Raw genomic sequence first — 20,906 nt, 5'->3', positions numbered from 1 at the left:
CACATGAACTGCTGCTGTGCAGACTGTAGTTAGAGTTTTGCACGTGACTTCAGTTGTGCCCACTGTCGTTTAGCAATCGAAAAAAACTGTAATCAACCTCAGTACTGATCAAAACTACCAAATGTTCACAAAAATTCCATGATTTTAACCCTTTAATTGCCAAGTTTATAAGGTGTGTCACTGATTTGGGGAAAAAACACACACAAAATGACCGATTTTCAATATAAAAAGTGATTGTAAACTGGATTTTTTAAAACCTTTTTCACAGTCTTGGGCATGCCAAAGATTGGTAAAAACATTGGCTTTGAAACATTTTTAGTTTTTGTGTAGCATCAGTTTAAATTTTTTTCTCCCTCATTTATTGTTAGTGGCTGTTTTTGCCCCATTGACTTCCATTATAACCACATTTTTTGATTGAACAGCTATGACACCTTTTTATCATGCATTTTTGAATGTTGGTGTTTTTTCCTTTTGCTAAGAGGTCAAACTTGTACTTCTTACAGTTTATCACCAGGTGGCACTATTAACCCTTTAGTAGCCCTGTGCAAAAACAAAGCTTAATTTCTGACTAGTACATTGAGTTATATGTAGTATAACTCCATAATAAAAGAATATTATTGTGTGTGTGTGTGTGTGTGTGTGTGTGTGTGTGTGTGTGTTTGTGTGTGTGTATGTGTGTGCGTGTGTGCGCGTGCGTGTCTGCGTGTGTGCGCGTGCAAAAAAGATTTTCTGTAAAAATCTTCTCTGCATCGGATTTATGAACATCATTTATTATGAACACAAAAACAACTTCAAATAAATTAAACAATGAAGCAAGAGTAGTGTGTATGTGTGCAGGTGTGTGTGTTCAGTATTTCCTACAGGACTTGCAGCATATCACTTGGTGCTCTCTGAAAGTGTGTCCACCACAACAGATGCAAGTGCTGACATGTTTGTTCTTTGCACCAATTGCATGTTCCCCTCTTCACTCCTGAGCTGCTGGTGCCTGCTGGTGTCTGTGGATTTGTGTCTGGAGAGACAGCTGCAGGAGACTGAATCTCTCTCACCAGTGCAGTAACTGGTGTGCAAGGAGGATGCTCTCTCCTCAATATTGCTGCAGAGATTTTCCCAGGTCTTCTAGGAAAGCCTTCTCCTAAACAGCTTTTCACCTCCCTCATGCATGAGTTGCTGTCCCTCCAGACAAACTTGCAGAGAGCCCCAAGTGATATGCTGCAAGTCCTGCTGGAATGACTAAACACTTATGTGTTCATAATAATGATGTTCATAAATCTAATGTCTAATGCAGAGAAGATTTCTACAGAAAATCCCTTTTTCATGCACATACACACACGCACGCACGCACGCACACACACACACACACACACACACACACACACACACACACACACACACACACACACACACACATACATTCTGGTTTCCATGTTTTGTGGGGACGTTCCATAGACGTAATGCATTTTATACCATACAAACTATATATTCTATTCCCCTTACCTACCCCATTCCTAACCCCAACCATCACAGAAACCCTTCTACTACTTCACATTTTCAAGAAACATCATTTTATTTGATTTATAAGATTGTTTCCTCATGGGGACGTCAAAATGTCCACACAAGGTCACAAAAATACTGGTATTCCTATCTTTGTGGGGACAATTGGTCCCCACAACGTGATAATTACCAGGTACACGTGCGTGCACACACACACACACACACACACACACACACACACACACACACACACACACACACACACACACACACACACACACACACACACACACACACACACACAAATACGCTTTTATTATGGAGTTATACTCAATAATGTAAAACACAATGTACAAGTCAGAACCCAAGCCCCGCTCTTGCACAGGGCCACCAAAGGGCCAATAGGGCCACATGGTGATCAACACCAAAAATGACTAATTTGACATCTTAGCAAAAGAAAAAAAACACCAACATTCAAAAATGCATGACAAAAAGGCGTCACAGCTCCTCAATCAAAAAACGTGGCCACAATGGAAGTCAATGGGGCAAAAACAGCCACCAACAACAAATGAGGGAGAAAAAAATCAAAACCGATGCCACACAAAAACCAAAAATGCTTCAAAGCCAATGTTTTTACCAATCTTTGGCATGCCCAAGACTGTGAAAAAGGTTTAAAAAAATCCAGTTTACAATCACTTTTTATATTGAAAATCGGTCATTTTGTGTGTGTTTTTTTCCCCAAATCAGTGACACACCTTATAAACTTGGCAATTAAAGGGTTAAAATCATGGAATTTTTGTGAAGATTTGGTAGTTTTGATCAGTACTGAGGTTGATTAACAGATTTATGTAAAAAAATTTGGAAAAAATGTTCATCTGATACATTTTTATAGCCGTTGAATTTAGTGGATGTTTTCATCCACTAACAACACGAAAGGTAGTAAATTTGAACAATGCACAAGGGTTAAGTTAAATGAGCATTACATTCGCAAGTCATACGCATATTACAACAATTTATGATTAACTAAGAATAATAGTCAGCTTTATAGTTGTTAATATTCTTAAGTCTGACAGTCTTGATGACGTATACAGCCTACAAATGCTACCTCCAGTAGCCTTCGGATTGTGAGAAACGGCCGTAATGAGCTCGCGCAGTAACTTATATTAATTATTACCAAAGAGTATAGAAGCCCAAAAGGGCGAAACTCTGTTGTGTTATGGGTAACAGTCTGTAGATGGCGCTGCAGAGCCACGGCCGCCATTATGGACTGTAAGCTGCTGAAATCGTTAGTGCGCCTCACAACTGTGAAGATGAGCAAGTGGTTAAAACGCAAGCAGTGTTCTGCAATAAATTGCAAAAATTATCAGTCCACCAGAAACTTGTTAATATTTTTGTGATATTCTATGTAAAAGATTAACTCTTAAAGCTCCACTGTGTAGGATCTACTCCCATCAAGCGGTGAAAGTCTATATGACAACCAACTGAATTTTACTTTCTAGCCCCCCCCATTCGGAACGCGTTTTAACTCGTACGGTGGCCCGGCCGTGTCATGCCAAGGTTAACATGGCTTCCAGTAGTTACAAAGCAAAAGCAATGAAAAAAAAATGAACAATTTGCAATGTCATTTGCTTGTGATCCATCAAAGCACACAGATTTATGTTTAACATGGAAAAAGTCTGATTGTCATGATATGTCCGCTTAAAATCACATACAAAAAGCAACCATAAACGTAGCTTAGACACTTCTTTTTTCATCGACGCGAGGAAAATATCACACAGGCTGTTAAACTTGGTATTAAGATGTGTTTTCATTGATCAGATCACAAGTGGACGAGAGAGACACATTACGTTTACACTTGGTGTTTAAATCCGTCTCTTTTTGTCCATTTTCGACAGCTTCTCTTCAGATTACTGAGGAGATGATCTGTGGACGAGTCCCTCTCCTGTCATTTAATCATGAGCTAGAGTAATGACGGGTTTAAATGGACACGAACTAATATGTCAGAGTCCAATGCTTATGTTTAAGTAAACATTACATGTCTGTGTATATGTAAGAGCTTTCTCTGATATAGGGAATGTTAATGTACGTCACCGCAGTGTTGCATTATGGGACGTGGGCGCCATGTTTAGAGGCACCGACGACCGCTATGCCATTTAATTCTGGGCATGTTAAGCTAAAACTAGGTAAATTTGAAGAAAAACGGAAGATATCGAGAAGTTGAAAGAACAAGAGAAGGGACCCTATCGGGAGAAACTAAATGCTACTGCCAAAAAACTTTATTTGGACAAATAAACAACATAGATCCATATGATTTAGCAGCCCAAGACTGGATTACGGACCTCCGCTTACATATCTGGTCAATTACCTTGTTTTTGCAGGACTTTATTTACACTTTGCAGGAGTTTAAGAGCTATAAATCCCTTCAAGCTTATAGTAAAGTGACACTTCTTTTGGAGTCTTATGGTTGGCAAACCAGCTATTTACTGACAATGTGTTAATACCTACGTATCTTAATGATTCTATAAAATAATTTCTCCGTTGTATTCTGCGCGATGAATTAACACATGTTCAAAAGATGGCACTTCTGTTTTGGCCAAGTTATTAAAACAAACAAAATGCTAAATATTTAGCTAACGTTGTTATTTAAAGAGTCACAAGCAGTGGGTTTGAGCAGTTGCATTTAATAAAAAATATGTGTTACAATCGTCAAAATTGTCTAAATATTTATTTTTATAACTCATGTGTTTAGGGTGATCAGAAATGAATGAATGAATCAATCAATAACTTACATTTGCAAGTTAGTTTGACAGTGTTAGCATAAAAACAAGACAATTTAAGTGGTTCTGCTTTTATTAATCACAAATTACTGAATGACTGAAAATGCAGCGAACACACTCTCGCTGATGCAGGGATTTTTTTGAAAAGTAAACGTTTTTCTCCTGATTACAGCATGCAAACCACGCGATCCGGCGTCTTTTCCGTCAGCTCCTGCACCGGCTTCCTTTGTTTTTTCCACGAATAAAAGCTAGAAAAACGTATTCCGTTGTTCAGTTTCCTCCCTGAACGATCGCGTGACTTGCTTGATCGAGCAGTACTGACCAAACATATCGAAGTTTATTAAAATCTCGACAGAAAATACAAAAAACAACCTCCAATACATGAACTCAAATACAGCGGGATAGGACGCGTGCCTGCAAAGATGGCGGATTACACATAATCCAACACAGCGTGACGTCAACTCCACATTCCCTATTGGTGAAATAAGATCGCTCAACTTTCACACGCTTGTAAAATAAAACGAAAGACGCGCAGATCAGACGCTTTTATCAATGAAAGGCTAAAAATAGCGCTGTACACCGTGTGTTTGTGTTAGAGGTCAGAAAAGATGAAAAACATTTATCTCAGTACCTCAGATTACATAAATGTGCGTAGAGACGGCGTGTGGCTGTTCAAAGACATTAAACCACATGCATGTTTACACTAACAAGTGTTACGCATACCCATGCTATAGTTAGCCAAGTAACTATAAAACTACAAGTTTACAAAATAAACTGTATAGATGTAAACGAATATGCTGAATTACCTGTGGTGAAGTAACCTAGCAACTTCATTGTCCAATGAGCCCCATCTTGGAAAACTAACTCCAATATTGACTTTGGTCTTGATGTTTTTCCTGTCGCGTTGTCGTTTAAAATCCCTGTTTCGCTTCCTTGGCGACTTGTTTTAATGTCCTCGAGAATAGTTCTTCAACAGGCTTTCAAAGCATTAGATCGCAGGTTTATCACGGCGTGCGGCCGAAGGATTCAGTCTAACGCAGGTCGCATATCCGGGCTGCATACGTCATCAAGCCTGGTTTATTTAAATTAACTGAGCATTACATTCGCAAGTCATAAGCATATTTCATCAATTTACAATTAACTAAGAATAAATGTCAGCTTTATAATTGTTAATATTCTGAAATAAGACTGTCTTGATGACGTATACCGCCTAAACATGCAACCTCCGTAGGCTTCAGCTCGCGGCCAGCTTGAGTGTACTCTGAAAGCGCGAAAGGTGGAGCTTGAATTTCAGGAATGTCCCTTGTCGGCGAATGTATTTCAAAGATGGAGGCACAACATGGATTCAGCCAGAGAGCGCTACGGCGGTATGTATTTTAAATAGCAGATTCTACACTTACGAGAATACTTTGATTAGTGGGGTGGAAGGAATTACACATGAATGAGCACATACTTTTGGAAGAAAACATGGGTTTTTGCTAAGAATTAACTAAAAAAAGTACACACTGGAGCTTTAAGAAATGTTCATTTATAATTTTATTTATTTATTTTTTCAAATCATATGATGTTCACTAATTTCAAAATCAACATTTGAATAAATATCTTATTACTGTGTGTCTGTCTATATATTATTTCATGAATTTCTGTTATTCATATAACAAGGAAAATGCATAATATAACATAAATATTGATATCTTTGCAAACCGTAAGTGGTAGGCTAATGAAGCCGATTCGGTGGGGGACATACCCTTACGAAAAAGAATCTTATAGTATTTTTGGACAAAATAGTATAGTAATCTTAAAGGAATACTATAGTAATTTGGGACATACTATAGAAGCACGATAAGACTACTATAGAAATACTATAGCAGCTTTAAAATATTATAGAGGTATTAGAACATCACAGAAGTATGTTATGTTCTGTAATACCTCTATAATATCCTAGAGCCGCTATAGTATTTCTATAGTAGTCTTATCGTACTTTTATAGTAATATTTTGTCCCAAAATACTATTTTCCTAAGGATAATTAGGCCATGCATAACCACGTTGTTTTCGTATTTAGATATGACCACCAGAAAAAAAAAAAAAGTTATGCCAAGTTTTGTTATGTTAAGTTGGTTCAGTGCCATTGACTCTCATTATTTTTCGGCGTTTTCCTTCAGTTTTCAGTCCATAAGTTTCGCCTCTTGGGCTTCTATACTCTTTGTTATTACTTTATAACATTTACTCAAACACTGAAACAAAGTAAGCGAGTAACTTAAATATGGCTACAAACCTCGAATAAGTTATTTACCATTTACAAACCTCGAATGAGTTATCAAACTGCGCTCTTGAACCAATATTTACTGTATATGGTAACGAAATCTTACCCTGTAACAAAAACTTGACGAAATTACTAACTTATCTAACAATTAACTACAAAATAAACGGGATGTGTATAAAAAATTACGAAATTTAAATGAGCTTTTGCTTATTCCTACCATCGAGACCGTTGTGTCAGTTGAAGTATGATGTGTGAGGCCTCGTGCCAGGTAATTCAAATGTTCTCGCGTGCAGTCAGGGCCTATTCTGGCACGTGATAAAGAGATATGCTGTCATCTTTTCTTTTACAACACAAGTTGTTTCTATATATATTAGACACAACAATAAAATTAATATCTGTGATTTTTTTGTTTGTCTAAATCCTAATTGCTGTGTGTTGTACAACTTTATAATTCATAAAAGTATAACAAGTGTTTGTTTTTGTAGATAAGTTCCCTATTAAGGGGCCAGTCACACCAAAAGCGTTTATGGCAGTTGCAGGCGCCTTTTTTGAATGATATTCTATGGGCAGGGCGCCTTTTTATGGAAGGCCATTAGGGCAAAAACATGTTAAAATACGTGTTAACACGCACTACGTGTTAACGCGTAAATCACGTGTTAACACGCACTACGTGTTAACGCGTAAGTGCGTGTTAACACGTAAATCACGTGTTAACGCGTTAGAAATCATGGACATGGAGTTTTACCACCATCTAGTGGTGTGGCGAATCTGACCTAAATACACAGAACGGACAGATAGATAGGGTTGTAAAGTATTTTATCCTAAATATATATTTTTAAAAGTAATTAACAGTGAATAATGATCAAAAATAGGTTACAGCTTGGACTATATATAATAATTATAGTATCATTTAATTTTGTTATAAATAATTTTGTTAGCTTTGTGAATTAGGCAATAGTCCCAATTTCTATTTACTTTGTGTCTAATATCTTGTTCTTTTAGTACCTGCCTATGGAAAGAAATATATTCTTAAAAATAGAGGTGTTAATGATGATACAGTAGTGTCACACAATTCTTATAAACAGTAAAGGATGATTAATATTACAAGAAAAATGTCTTTAAACACTACTTAACCACAGGTAATCTAATTAAGTTTATGTTAATAACAATTGGTTAATAGCAAGATTATGAACGCAAATGGAATGTATGCTCAAGCAGATGGTACATCTGCATCATTTGTGAACACACACACACATTATGATGTTCTACGTATGAAGTCTTTGGACTACCTGCCATCATGATCTGATTGCACTTAAAGCTAGTTCAGCTAGTTTATAAATGCCTTATAAAATTTGTTTTTCACTAGTGTCATACACATATCCTTAATAATACAGTATAGCAATTAGGGATGTCAAAATATGCAATTTCCCATATTCGATGATCATTTAAATTAACGATCAATCAATCGAATAATCGTTAACAGTAATAGTGCAATAAGCCATTACAGCAGTGACATATAGCCAATGACATAAAAGTGTGCGTAAAAATGCCAGCTTCCTCACGCGAATTAAAAGTTTTTATTTTGTCTAAATAACATGCTAGTGGGATTGTAAAATGAGTCAATGTAGTTGGTGTTTTGATAAAAATCATCAATTGAATCTCGTAATGAAATATAATGACTAATAGGGAATGTGGAGTTGACGTCACGCGGTGTTGCATTATGTGTAATCCGCCATATTTGCAGGCACGCGTCCTATCCCGCTGTATTTGAGTTCATGTGTTGGAGGTTGTTTTTGTATTTTAATAAACTTCGATATGTTTGGTCAGTACTGCTCGATCAAGCAGGTCACGCGATCGTTCAGGGAGGAAACTGAACAACGGAATACGTTTTTCCAGCTTTTATTCGCGGAAAAAACACAGGAAGCCGGTGCAGGAGCTGACGAAAAGACGCCGGATCGCGTGGTTTGCCTGCTGCAATCAGGAGACAAACGTTTACTTTTCAACAAAAAAAAAATAACTGCATCAGCGAGAGTTTGTTCGCTGCATTTTCAGTCATTCAGTAATTTCTGATTAATAAAAGCAGAACCACTTAAATTGTCTTGTTTTTATGCTAACACTGTCAAACTAACTTGCAAATGTAAGTTATTGATTGATTCATTCATTTCTGATCACCCTAAACACATGAGTTATAAAAATAAATATTTTGACGATTGTAACACATATTTTTTATTAAATGCAACTGCTTGTGACTCTTTAAATAACAACGTTAGCTAAATATTTAGCATTTTGATTGTTTTAATAACTTGGCCAAAACAGAAGTGCCATCTTTTGAACATGTGTTGATTCATCGCACAGAATACAACAGAGAAATTATTTTATAGAATCATTAAGATACGTAGGTATTAACACATTGTCAGTAAATAGCTGGTTTGCCAACCATACGACTCCAAAAAAAGAAGTGTCACCTTATTATAAGCTTGAAGGGATTTATAGCTCTTAAACTCCTGCAAAGTGTAAATAAAGTCCTGCAAAAACAAGGTTATTGGCCGATATGTAAGCGGAGGTCCGTAATCCAGTCTTGGGCTGCTAAATCATATGGATCTATGTTGTTTATTTGTCCAAATAAAGTTTTTTGGCAGTAGCATTTAGTTTCTCCCGATAGGATCCATTCCCTTTTTCTTTCAACTTCTCGATTTCTTCCGTTCTTCTTCAATTTTACCTAGTTTTAGCTTAACATGCCCACAATTAAATGGCATAGCAGTCGGCGGTGCCTCTAAACATGGCGCCCACGTCCCATAATGCAACACTGCAGTGACGTACATTAACATTCCCTATAGACACAGTAAACTCCGCCTCATAACGGGCACTCCGCACAGTCGGATGAAAGTCTGTGTGTCCATGACAAAATAAGTTTTAATTATCATCAAGTGTTATTTTTCTAGTTGTTCACCTTGCTTTCTGAGTCGTTGATACATCTGTCACACCACGGGGGCGGACCCGACTATACTTAAGGTCACGCCCCTCTCAACTCTTCCACCTCGAGGAGTTTCCCAAGACCACCCCAATGACCAGACAGACGAGTAAACTACAGTTAAAATAAACTTTATTAAATAATTAAAAGGAAGGGGGGAAAGGGAAAGGGGCAATTTAAAACTAATGGGTCTTCTTCTCGCCTCCAGGGCCACTTGGGACAAGGACCGGGGACAGGGGCTCTTTTGGGGCTCTGGTCCGAAAATCCGTGGCGCGCTCCGCTTCTTCCTGGAGGCAGAATCAAATAAAAGTTAGTCGATGGTATGGTACTTTGTTGCAGGTCGCTACTCTTCTCACCCTTCTTCCTCTCTCTCTCTCTCTCTCTCTCTCTCTCCCGTGTCTTAGTCGCGTGGCTCTTCAGACCAACACTGGGGTTCCTCACTCGCCAAGAGTCTGCAAACACTGGTAGGGAATCGCTATAAGCACAGGTTAATTTCCACTTCACAGAATACGTTACTCACAGCACTGGGGATCTTCGTTCACACGGAGCCCCGTTGAACACAGGTAAGTAGTGGTTATAAACACAGATCAAGTTCACTTCACAGGTTACGTTACTCACAGCACTGGGGATCTTCGCTCACACGGAGCCTTCGTTGGAACACAGGTAAGGGATTGCTATAAGCACAGGTTAATTTCACTTCACAGGTTACGTTACTCACACTTTTTATAATACTCACTGGGTTTCACCACTGTCTGCTCTATGGAAGAACGAAGCTCTCGTTGACACACCCAGGGCACAGGGCTAAATTTTCTCGCTCTCCTTAGGACCCAGGCCACAACAGATGTCGTCGTCTCGCGACTCGTCCGAGGCTAGGCAGTTCGGACGCTATTAGCACAGCATACACACAGCAAGCATAGCGTGAATACCATCAATCAGTAAAACTCACCCACAGCACTCTTATACAAACTTCACGTGGTTTTAAATCGCCCTCGCCACCTGGCTTCGACTCCCTCGAGAGATTAGTTGGGCGATAACTGGGCCAACGATGAGAGTGAGTTGCAGGCTATCCACAGGCCCGGCGTGTTGTTTCTCACTCCTCTGGCTCACCTGCGCTTCCTTTTCCCACAGGGCCACTGCTCTATTGTGTGCGACACTTCCTACCAAATGCTTCTTCCGTGCTTCCGGTCAACCCGCGGCTCGCCCACGCTTTCCTCTCCAGTGGGGCCAGGGACCTCAAACACAAAGGAACACACCAAGCAACTCTTCTTACAAGTATTACACAGATAAGTACTACAGCTGTTACTCACTCTTCGTTGTCAACGATTTCTAATATCTGCACTCTTGATGGCTCTGTGTCCGCTCTCTCTCTAGTGAAATCTCTCAATATTCCTTCGCCAGCTGACTGTCCCTTTCTCTCTTCCCCAGGGGAACGATCCAGCCAGCGCGGTCCGTCTGCAAAGCAGCAACACAGCGTATACAAAGTACACAACAAGCACCCCGTTTGATGTCTTCAAAGGTCTTTTTATGCTCTGACTCTTCTCCTTGTCAGCCTATTAGCAACCGCTGTGTAAATTATCCCCACCTGAGCTTAATCAGGCTTAATTTCGGCTTCGGGGAAACCCCGGAAATTCCGGTGTTCAGAGTGAAGCGTCCGGGCGGAACCATCATCGGGCGGAACCCGTCTTCCACACTTTTGGTTCCGCCCTCACAAACCGTCACCTGTGACACATCACTTGTTGTAATTATATCCAAGAAGCACACAAAGGGCACTTTTCCCGTCGTCACCTCAGCTTTAGACCTGCGGCGTACTTTCAGCAAAGATCCTTATATTATGAAGACTTCAACCTTCCATTAGAAAATCCGTTTAGCGTGTAGCGCCCCAGCCAATCATGATGATGATCAATGATATATGTTGTGGGCGTTCAGAGTGTAACGACAGTCAGTTACAGTTTACATTTAACAGTTTCTTTCCAGAATGTAAGTTTTACATTTTAATCTGTTTATTAAAAACGGCTTCTGGTCTCCCCTGTGTAAAGCAGCGTTCGCAGCGTTGCTATGCTAATCTTGCAGGCTTTCCTGAAGAGGGTCTTTGCTTTCAGTTTCCTAACTGTGTTTAGATTTTCGGCATCGGAACCTCTCAGATCCACTGCGGATGCCATTTCGTTGCGTTAGCAGCCAGCCTCGTCTCGAATGAGGTTATAAAGCCCAAGTGAGTGTTTGGCATCAAGCATCGTTGTGATCATGGCTAGTTTAACTTCTTCGCGCTTGTTTAATTTTTTCACCAGCTGTGTATGTGCTTTGCTCAGGCGCCGGACACACGTGCTTGCTTTGTCGACAATCGTTAATTTTTATCGATTTAATTCTTATCGACAATTAATCGAAGATCGATTAATTGTTAACATCCCTAATAGCAATACCACACTATATAATTACAACCAATTTAGCATATGAACAACAGATGGAACTCTATATGTATGGCCTAATGGGAGAACATCAATGTCATTGTATAGAGCAGTTAGGCTTTAAAACATGCTTTTTGAGTTTAATTGATAATCTTATTTTGTGTGAAGGAGGCTTTCTACTACAAACCTTTTAAGCTTTTTTTTTACTTTTTGGCACGCGTTGCCTCAGACAAAGTTTCCATATCAGAAAGTATGTGTCATAGATCAATCTGAGGCTTCCAATGGATTAGTCACGCTCAGACCGTTTGTTTGTCATAGTAACTAACTACTCTGCAGCATATACTAGAACAATTATGCAAATGTAATAAACTTAATGTAATAAACTAAATGAATAAATGCATATGTGATGACTGGAAAAAAAGAAGAATGGCAATAAGACACATGTCTATAGCTTTGATTGGAATAAAAAAAGTGCTTTCTTGTTTTCACCTTTATTTTTTTTTCCATCTGATCCTTTTTAAGGAAAAGTAAAAGTGACATAATGACCAATGTATGGTAACCCATATTTGAAATGTGACCTCTGTATTTAACCTATCAAATGAGTGGTGAACACGCACTGCACGTCGTGAACATACACACCCAGAGCAGTACTGCAGTGCCCGGGAAACACTGGGAGACAGGTGGCTGGCTCAAGGCACCTCAGTCGCAACCTGTCAGCCGTGAGACTCGAACCAGCAAAACTCTCAGGTTATAAGGCCGACTCTAACTATTAGACTATGACTGCCTATTATCTTATGATGTAAATATTATGTTATATTTAAGAAGATAAGCTTTTTTGGTAACTGTTAACAGCCTTTTATCAACAATTCATTGTTTCACATATTGATACAAAGTAAAAGCGTAAGTGCAAGTTGTTTTTAAATTAAGCGAGCTCAAACATATATTTTAGTCTAATAATTTTAGGATAAGCCCCTAGGATAAGTTAAATAATGAAATGAATATTTATGATGAACACTTGCTGTTAACAAGAAAGATAAAATCAAGAAGTCATTCTATCAGTGATTAGTTTTACCTTTAGCTGAGCACTTGACCCTTATTTTAAGCAAAAATCTTATTGTTTGCTTGTTGATGCATTGTGATAGTTCGTAGGAAGAATAAAAAAAAATCTGTGGTAATATTTAACACCTTGGGTGTGAATCTAAGCAGTGTTGATTTAACTCTGGAGCTTTTGCTGTGTAGGTTTGCAGAAATTATAAATAGTTTCAACAACCCTAACCTAAAGGACTGAGTGGCAAGGTAAGGAAAATAACAGGACAAAGAGTACACTTCTATTAGTAATCATAATAACTTCTTACATTGAACTGATTATACTTTGATTTCTGTAATTTTGTTATTATATTTGTGTGTAAGTATGAACAGGGTTGGGAGAACTACTTCAACATAATTTCCAATACAGTTACAAATAACCTTAAAGAGATGCAGTAACCTAATTCAAGTATCACAAAATGAAAGTAATCAAGACTTACCTTTAGACTACTTCAATGTCAAATATGTAAATAAACTTAATAGAAAAGCATCAGAAGAGTCTTTCAAACTCCAAGCAGATATGAGACAGATAGGCTACTCAGTACTCACTACAGGGGGCTGCAAGAATAAAACAAAAATATTTATTTTTGATTATGCCCTCGATAATCATGATAATTAATGTTGATTAATAAACTACATTAAAATGCTTAATTGCATTTTATAGGTAATTCATTTTATAGGCTAAAACGTTTGAATGGTTTTTGCTTGCTTACTAATTCAAGACATCACACTGACTTTCTGAGTGACATGGAAACAAAAGGTTTTTCAAACTTGGACTAAATTGTATAGAAATTGGCTACACTGCACAATAAAACTCCCTTTATAATGGATGACGTGGGAATTACTTGGCCCGTCTGACCTTTGGATTATAATCAGTACAATCAATGTACAGTGGAGAACACAGCAAAATTGTATTGGGAGCAATTTAGGGGCGGTTTCCCGGACAGGGATTAGACTAGTCCTAGACTAAAATAAATGTAAGAGCTGTACAAACTAAAAAAAAATGCATTGACATATCTTAAATACATCAGTGCTCTTTGTTTTGCCTTAAAATGCACACAAGTAATGTTTTTAGTAAGGTATGTTTGTTTATTTTTTCCTAATTAGGCTTAATCCTAGTTTAAGAAAACCCCTGTCCGGGAAAACTCCACTTAATGTTTGTCATTTAGGGGCGGTTTCCCGGACCAGGATTAGCTTAATCCAGGACTAAGCCTTAGTTTAATTAGGAAATATAACTAGTTTTAAACAACATACTTACTAAAAACATTACCTGTGTGCATCTTGAAGTAAAACAAAGGGCCCTGATGTATTTTAAGATCTGTAAGTGAAAGTTGTTTTCAGTTTGGAGAGCTCTTAAAAGTGTTTAAGTCTAGGACTAGTCTAATCCCTGTCCGGGAAACCGCCCCATAGTGTTTTGCGTTCATATTCTTAACTTTGGACATATATTTATTAATATATTATTAAATGATAAGATCATTAATGCATTGTCGGTAAACCATGCTTTCAATTAAACTGGCTTTAAAAACAATAACTCGTTTTAGTCATTTGTGCATTGCATGTCGTTACCACTAATGAGCACAAGATGGCAGATGACTTCTTCGCCACTATAATTTTGAGTTGTATTTTAAAAGGAAGATTTACAAGCAATAGCATGCAATGATTTTACTATAGCCAACTTATTAAATGAAGATCCAAAATCAGGAAGTCAAATGCAGTTTGAGATTTATTAAGAATAGTGTGTTATATAACAGGATATAGAAGAGGCAGATCATTATTTTCACACTCCATCACAGCAGGTGGCGGTATGCACCTTTAAAGTTGGTTCGTAACCCGCCATTAAACCAAAAGAAGAAGATGAAGATTGTAACGTCAGAGATGAGGTGGCTCATCGTAAGCATTAGGTTAGTGTTCGCTCACAAGCTTATGAATAATTATATTGCAGCGAATGCGTTACGACAGGAACTGTCATTGTGTGAATAATTAATGATATAGTGATCCTCAGTGTTGGGAGTAACGCATTACAAAATATAATATATTACAGTAATATATTAGTTTTTGCTGTAACGCAGTAATATAACGCATTACTAATAAAATTTTGGTAATATTTTACTCGTTACAGTCTTAGTAAGGAGCGCGTTACAACAATGCATTTCAAAATTAGACCGTGTTATTTGAATTTTTTTTATTTTTGACCAATGCGCGCAACCAGCATCCACACATGAAAAAGCTGCGTGGCTGCGTCCCAAACCGCATACTTCCATACTATATAGTGGGCGAAAAGCACTACTTCTCGTACTCTTTGCCTACTATATAGTATGGAAGTAGGCGGTTTGGGACGCAGCGTATGCCTGTTTCCACGTGCTGTATGCAACATGTTCATTTTTACTTTAACTTTGTATTTGAAATGCGATTTTGGACGCGGTGCGCGTCAAATATAGACATGTTTCTTAAAGAGCCGAATCTGGGAAGTCCGCGGCTTTATAAGCATTGACTAAAGTGGTCGCAATCAGGTCCGGTAGCGCGCACACGCATAATTTTGCGAATAAGAGCACTAAGTAAAAGCAACAGAAAGTTTCTATCGGTCTCCTGTGCTGCTTGAACCTCAGAAGTAAAGATACTTTTACAAATGTTGCCAGTAAAATCCATATCACACCAGCAATGACAAGGTAAGCTAACGTTGCTATGGTTACAGTCCATTTACATAATAGATTGCTATTTGCTAGGCTATTCCTATGCTATCTACAGTTTTATTACAAACAGCAACCTAAACTACAACATAACATAGTGAAGACTTAAACATGGTTATCTAAATAGAACATTTAAACATCACTGTTTAAAGTTTTTACCAGCCTTTGTATGGGAACCTATATTCATTGTTTGGCAAAAAGCAGTGTTCCTCTGTTTGGCTGTGTTTTTTATGTTAGTTTACATGTAATCCTTATATTGTACTGAAATGAGCTGTATTCCTTGAGACCTAATCCTCCAATAGCAATTTTTGATAAGTTGTGTCAACCAAGTGCATGCCAGGTTTGTGCTGTGAATCTGAATTAAAAGTGAATTAAAGAATAGAAATGAAAAAAGGTTGCGTGTCTTACCATGTTATTAGGCTATAGGTTGCATTATAGTGGGCTCTAGCTCTATTGTGTTTGGTATGTGTACCATAATTTACCAGACATTTACCAGATCATTTGTCTATGTTTTTGATTCTGACAGTGATTGTTACTGTATTTTGCCATAAGTCTTCACTGTGCCTATTCAAAGGTCGAGGGCCAACACATAACTTCTAGATTTATAAGCAGCAACAAACTACATTTTAATATTTTATAATGCCTAGTCATACTTCTGTTCTTTTGATGAAAGTAACTCAAAAGTAACGCAAAAGTAGTGTAACTCATTACAGTTCAGAGACAGTAATATTGTAATGTAACTAATTACTTTCAAATGACAGTAATTTGTAATATATAATGTATTACACTTTGGAAGTAACTTGCGTAACACTGGTGAGCATTACGTCGAGTTTGCAGTAAGCTTACCTCATAGCCATATAAGCCAGGTACGCTGACGGAAGGTAACGTAACCACACGGAAGAGCCAAAAAGTACTATGGAGGAATACAAACACAAAAGAAGCAGCAGTAACAACAACAGAAAACAGTTTTGTTAGATAAATGGCCTTGGGCAAAAGTCTTTATAACTGCAATCACATAAGTTAGTGGAAACAGTGTAAGGCTTTCACAGATGGAGACAATATAGTGAGGTAAAATTTTAGTGCTGTTTAAATGAATGCGTTGTGTTTGTTATTCATTTCAAAATATGAACATAAAGTTATGACTCATGACAAACTGGCAGAACACAGATCTGTCCAAATATGAAACTATATTCCTTTGTAGGCCTACTGTGTAGCATTATTAGAGTAAGTTGGTCTATATAATTTCCTTGTTGATTTTACATTAATACTATGATTTTACATTTGAATAACCATTGTTTCAAAAATCATGAAAACAAATCTGATTCTAGTTATTACTAATACAAGCAACTTTTTATGGTTTTCTATATGCTTGTCTTTCACAGATTATTCACCCAGTGTTTATTCACAAAATTGACCGAAGCTAATTTAGATGACCAAATTATGAACAATGACCCACCCTGAGGCTGTAAGAGTGTGCCTGATGAGAGAATGCGGACTTGAAGCAGTTATAGGACTTAATATATTCAAGAAGACCAAGCGATCCTTATAGGACTACATGCAAAGCAATGTACTCCAGACCGCACCACTGGACATACAGGTACTTTTTAAAAAGCTCATTATTCTTCTTAACTTAAACATGCATGCTTATTCTTTCTGCTATTGTCTGTTTTATTATTAGTAAACAGTTTTGTTTTAAATTGTTAAAATATTTTTATCCTTTTTCAGATGATATTTTTGTTAAAGATTTGTATTATCTACATGTCATGTCTGTGTTTATTTCAAGTGCAAACAGTAGAACTGTCACAAATGAATATATCTATGACTTTGCACCTGCACTTAATGTAGACATTTTTAAGCATTTAAGGTCAAAATCAGAGTGCAACTTTTACTTTTCATACTAAATGAAATTTTCAGCCCCAAACAGCACTTGATTACAGAAGAGTTTTCACTTGTTAACATGACTGATACAACAACCATCACACCAAACATTCCAAAACCTGTTTACTTAGATAGAAACAATCAATGAATTTGGGCAACCAGTATCTGATTGAATACTATAGCTAAAAGTGTGTCACAGCTTTGTTCTGATCGGTTGTTTCTGTTTATGTGTTTTGTACGCTGTGTGTTTTGTCATTGGTTTGTTTTGACAGGTGGCCATGCACGTACCAGTCATTGTCTTAAGCCCAGGATACACTGCAAGATTTTTGCTCTCCTATAATATCATTACCTTATCACACTGTGCGACATGGATCATTTAAACTTGGGTATGACAAGCATGTAGACTGTATAATGATGACACCTAGTGACTCATAGGTTGTGACGACTGTGACTCCAGTTAAGTGCAATGTCACCAGCATGTGCTAGTGTTAAACAAATACTGGTACGCTGGTCGATATAGGACCACCGAAGAGCCACGATCACAGAAATTGCCACGAATGTTTCACAATGGTAATCTTTCGTTTGGGACCGCCAAAAATCATGCAGTGTATCCCAGGCTATATCCTCCCCTCCGTCTAGTCATCATCTCATTAATTATGAGATGTGTTGTCAGTGCTTTTTCTTTCTGACTCTTCTTTGTTCTCTCCAGATTGTGCCCTGATGCCATCTGCCCCGTTCTCCCAGCCTCATCTTCCCTCTCTATGCCTAGCTTCACATCGGTTGGCTCTTCTTTGGCTCTCTTCATCCCGTCTGCCTGCCTCGCTGCTCTCCCTGATAACATTTCCTGACTGATGCCTTGCACTCTGACTCTTTCTGCAAGGTGCCATTCTCAGCAGTGACTCAATTTAGTGCCACCCTGCTGCTTGGTGAGTTCTCTGCATTCTGGAATTGAGATTTTCATTGCCCATTCAATAAACTGTTTTGTGCCTACAGTTGAGTCTGTGACTTTTTTTGACCAAGTGATGCAAGTAAGGTCTCAACTTTATACCTTTAATATTGATTTCTAGTTACACAGTTGTCTTTATGATGGGCCTAGCATTTTTTAGAGAGTCTGTATTTCTGTTTCCTATGTCAATACTACCTATTACAATGTTTTTGGTTGAAAACAATTATATGCCTTTGTTGCCAATGTTTGTTGTTTATGGGTTTTATTAATAATCAAATATTAAATAAGATTCATTTATAACTGAGCAAAAAAAAATCCTTTTGGAGTTTATATTCCATTATAATTTGTCTAATTCTTACTAGAGTACATGTAATAAAGTTTTGTTTTCTTTGTCATTTATGTTTTTACTACAGTACATTCTGAATGAAGTTATAAGACTTAACAGTTTACAGTCTGTGATGTGCATTAGGCCTACATATACTAACATTCCTAGGTCACCCATTTCCCAGGGCAGCACAATAAACTTTACCATGTGTTGCAGGCATTGCACTTCTGAGGTCATCACCATCTTTCTTCAGCCAACCAAAATGATTCTCACCAACCACCCCAGCTCTGCTAAGCTTGATGTTGGAGGTCTGCTGTTTTTGAAGCAGGGGACCACTGTCCATTAAAGGCTTCATAAACCATTTAACAAAATCACATAAGATAGGGTAGTTCATACTCCATGCGATGTGCCATACAATGGAAGGGCCATGTTCCTTATCACATCTGGATACTGCAAAGAACAATTTACTAACTTGTCAATTATTAAATGAAGAAATGCTATGGAAAAGCAAAGATATTTCTTCCTGTGGAATTTGAGTCTTACATTTAGTAATTACTGTTTTATGGCATAAATAAAATATAAATATTATGTTATTTTAAAAGCATCATGTATCTTTTTTCATTCCTAATGTATTCTACTAGTAGTGTGTCAGGCACTATAACCCTTATGAAAAAAGCCAAGGAAAATAGAGAGCATCATATCAAAACAACTGTTTATTTGCACATGCAACATTAAACTATGGTATACATCTCTGTTTTCATTACAATATTGAACAGGATGAGTATTTGGAGTCTACAGTACTGCTTGCTTCATCTCCAGCAAAGATGAAAACATCCCCAAAAAATGGACTAATTCACATAGTATTCCTCTTTTTACAACCGCGACACATTTTACACAGGCAACACAGCATCTGGAGGACGTATATGATCCTCACCAGTGTTATTTATTGTTTTTTTCCTGTGTGTGTCTAATGATAATAAAAAAATTGATCAATTATACTTTTAAGGATAAAGCAAAACTACTATATTTACTATAAAGCTATCTAAACCAATAGCAGCTTCATAAGACTTAAGGTGGTTATCAAAGGGACTAGCAAACAAATATAATGCATATGGGTTGACCTGTGAAAACATAATGTCCTGTTTTCATTTGTCAGTTACCAGTTAGGCTTTAGAAACATGATAAAGTTAAAGTGTATTTAAAAATATAGTTTGGAGAAATTTGTGAAAGTGGTCATGAATTTCAAGGGTTGAACGATTATAGTTAACTGTTTAAAAATATGTAGTTGTAGCCTACTAATGCTTTTATAAAATGCTCAAAATATATTCTAGATTACATCCTGTGATATCCAAGCCTTGTTTGTTTGTGTTTTCAAAGCTCCACACCAGTAGGTGGTGGTAAAGAAAACAGTGTAGGTACGTGTTAACGCGTAAATCACGTGTTAACATGCATTTACGCGTTAACACGTAGTGCGTGTTAACACGTGATTTACGCGTTAACACGTAGTGCGTGTTAACACGTATTTTTATGGCGCTCGCTTTGTGTCATTTCTTTCCAAACCAAGCTTAAAGACGTGTTAACGTGCGCGTGACATGCGCGTAAAGAACGTGCGTCTGTTATACGCGTGGAGAACGTGCGTTTGTCTTAACGTCATACTTATCGTGTCTAATTTCAAAATAGTGCACATAAACTGTTATACAGTTACTTGTATGAAGGGCTTGTGTTATTTAGGACACCATTCAAACAGTGATGGCTGTAAAATCCGATCATTTAAGATATTTTCAAATTAGATAAGTAATTTCAACAGCAGATAGAAATATCACATAAATAGCTATTTAAAATAGACTTTTAAAGTAAATATTTAACATCCTTGAGAAAAATCAAGGCAATATACTTTGATCAAAAAGGTAATCTCACAACAAATGCATGCATTGGGACAGGAAATATACTAAAATGAATAATAAAATAAACTAGACTAGGCCGGGCATCCTTATGCTCTGTGTATCTGTTATAAAAATGAAATCCTAGCAAGCTCATATAAACTTGTAAATCCCAAAATTAAAGGAACCCAAACATATA

At 37.4% G+C, this 20,906-nt stretch overlaps 1 long non-coding RNA gene across 3 annotated transcripts; it reads left to right on the top strand.

Moving 5' to 3' along the window:
• The first annotated feature begins 14,874 nt into the window (after window positions 1-14,874).
• On the top strand, window positions 14,875-19,284 carry LOC129450907 (uncharacterized). Of its 3 annotated transcripts, none has more exons than XR_008646479.2 (3): window positions 14,875-14,892; window positions 18,266-18,482; window positions 19,044-19,284. It is a non-coding gene; the product is annotated as an uncharacterized lncRNA (long non-coding RNA). The 3 variants fall into 3 exon arrangements; XR_008646477.2 differs by lacking the exon at window positions 14,875-14,892 and adding an exon at window positions 17,082-17,275; XR_008646478.2 differs by lacking the exon at window positions 14,875-14,892 and adding an exon at window positions 17,721-17,942.
• Window positions 19,285-20,906: the final 1,622 nt, after the last annotated feature.

This window comes from Misgurnus anguillicaudatus, chromosome 8 (assembly GCF_027580225.2).
Source record: "Misgurnus anguillicaudatus chromosome 8, ASM2758022v2, whole genome shotgun sequence".
Lineage (NCBI taxonomy): Eukaryota > Metazoa > Chordata > Actinopteri > Cypriniformes > Cobitidae > Misgurnus > Misgurnus anguillicaudatus.
This window is presented reverse-complemented; position numbering and strand designations above follow the sequence as displayed.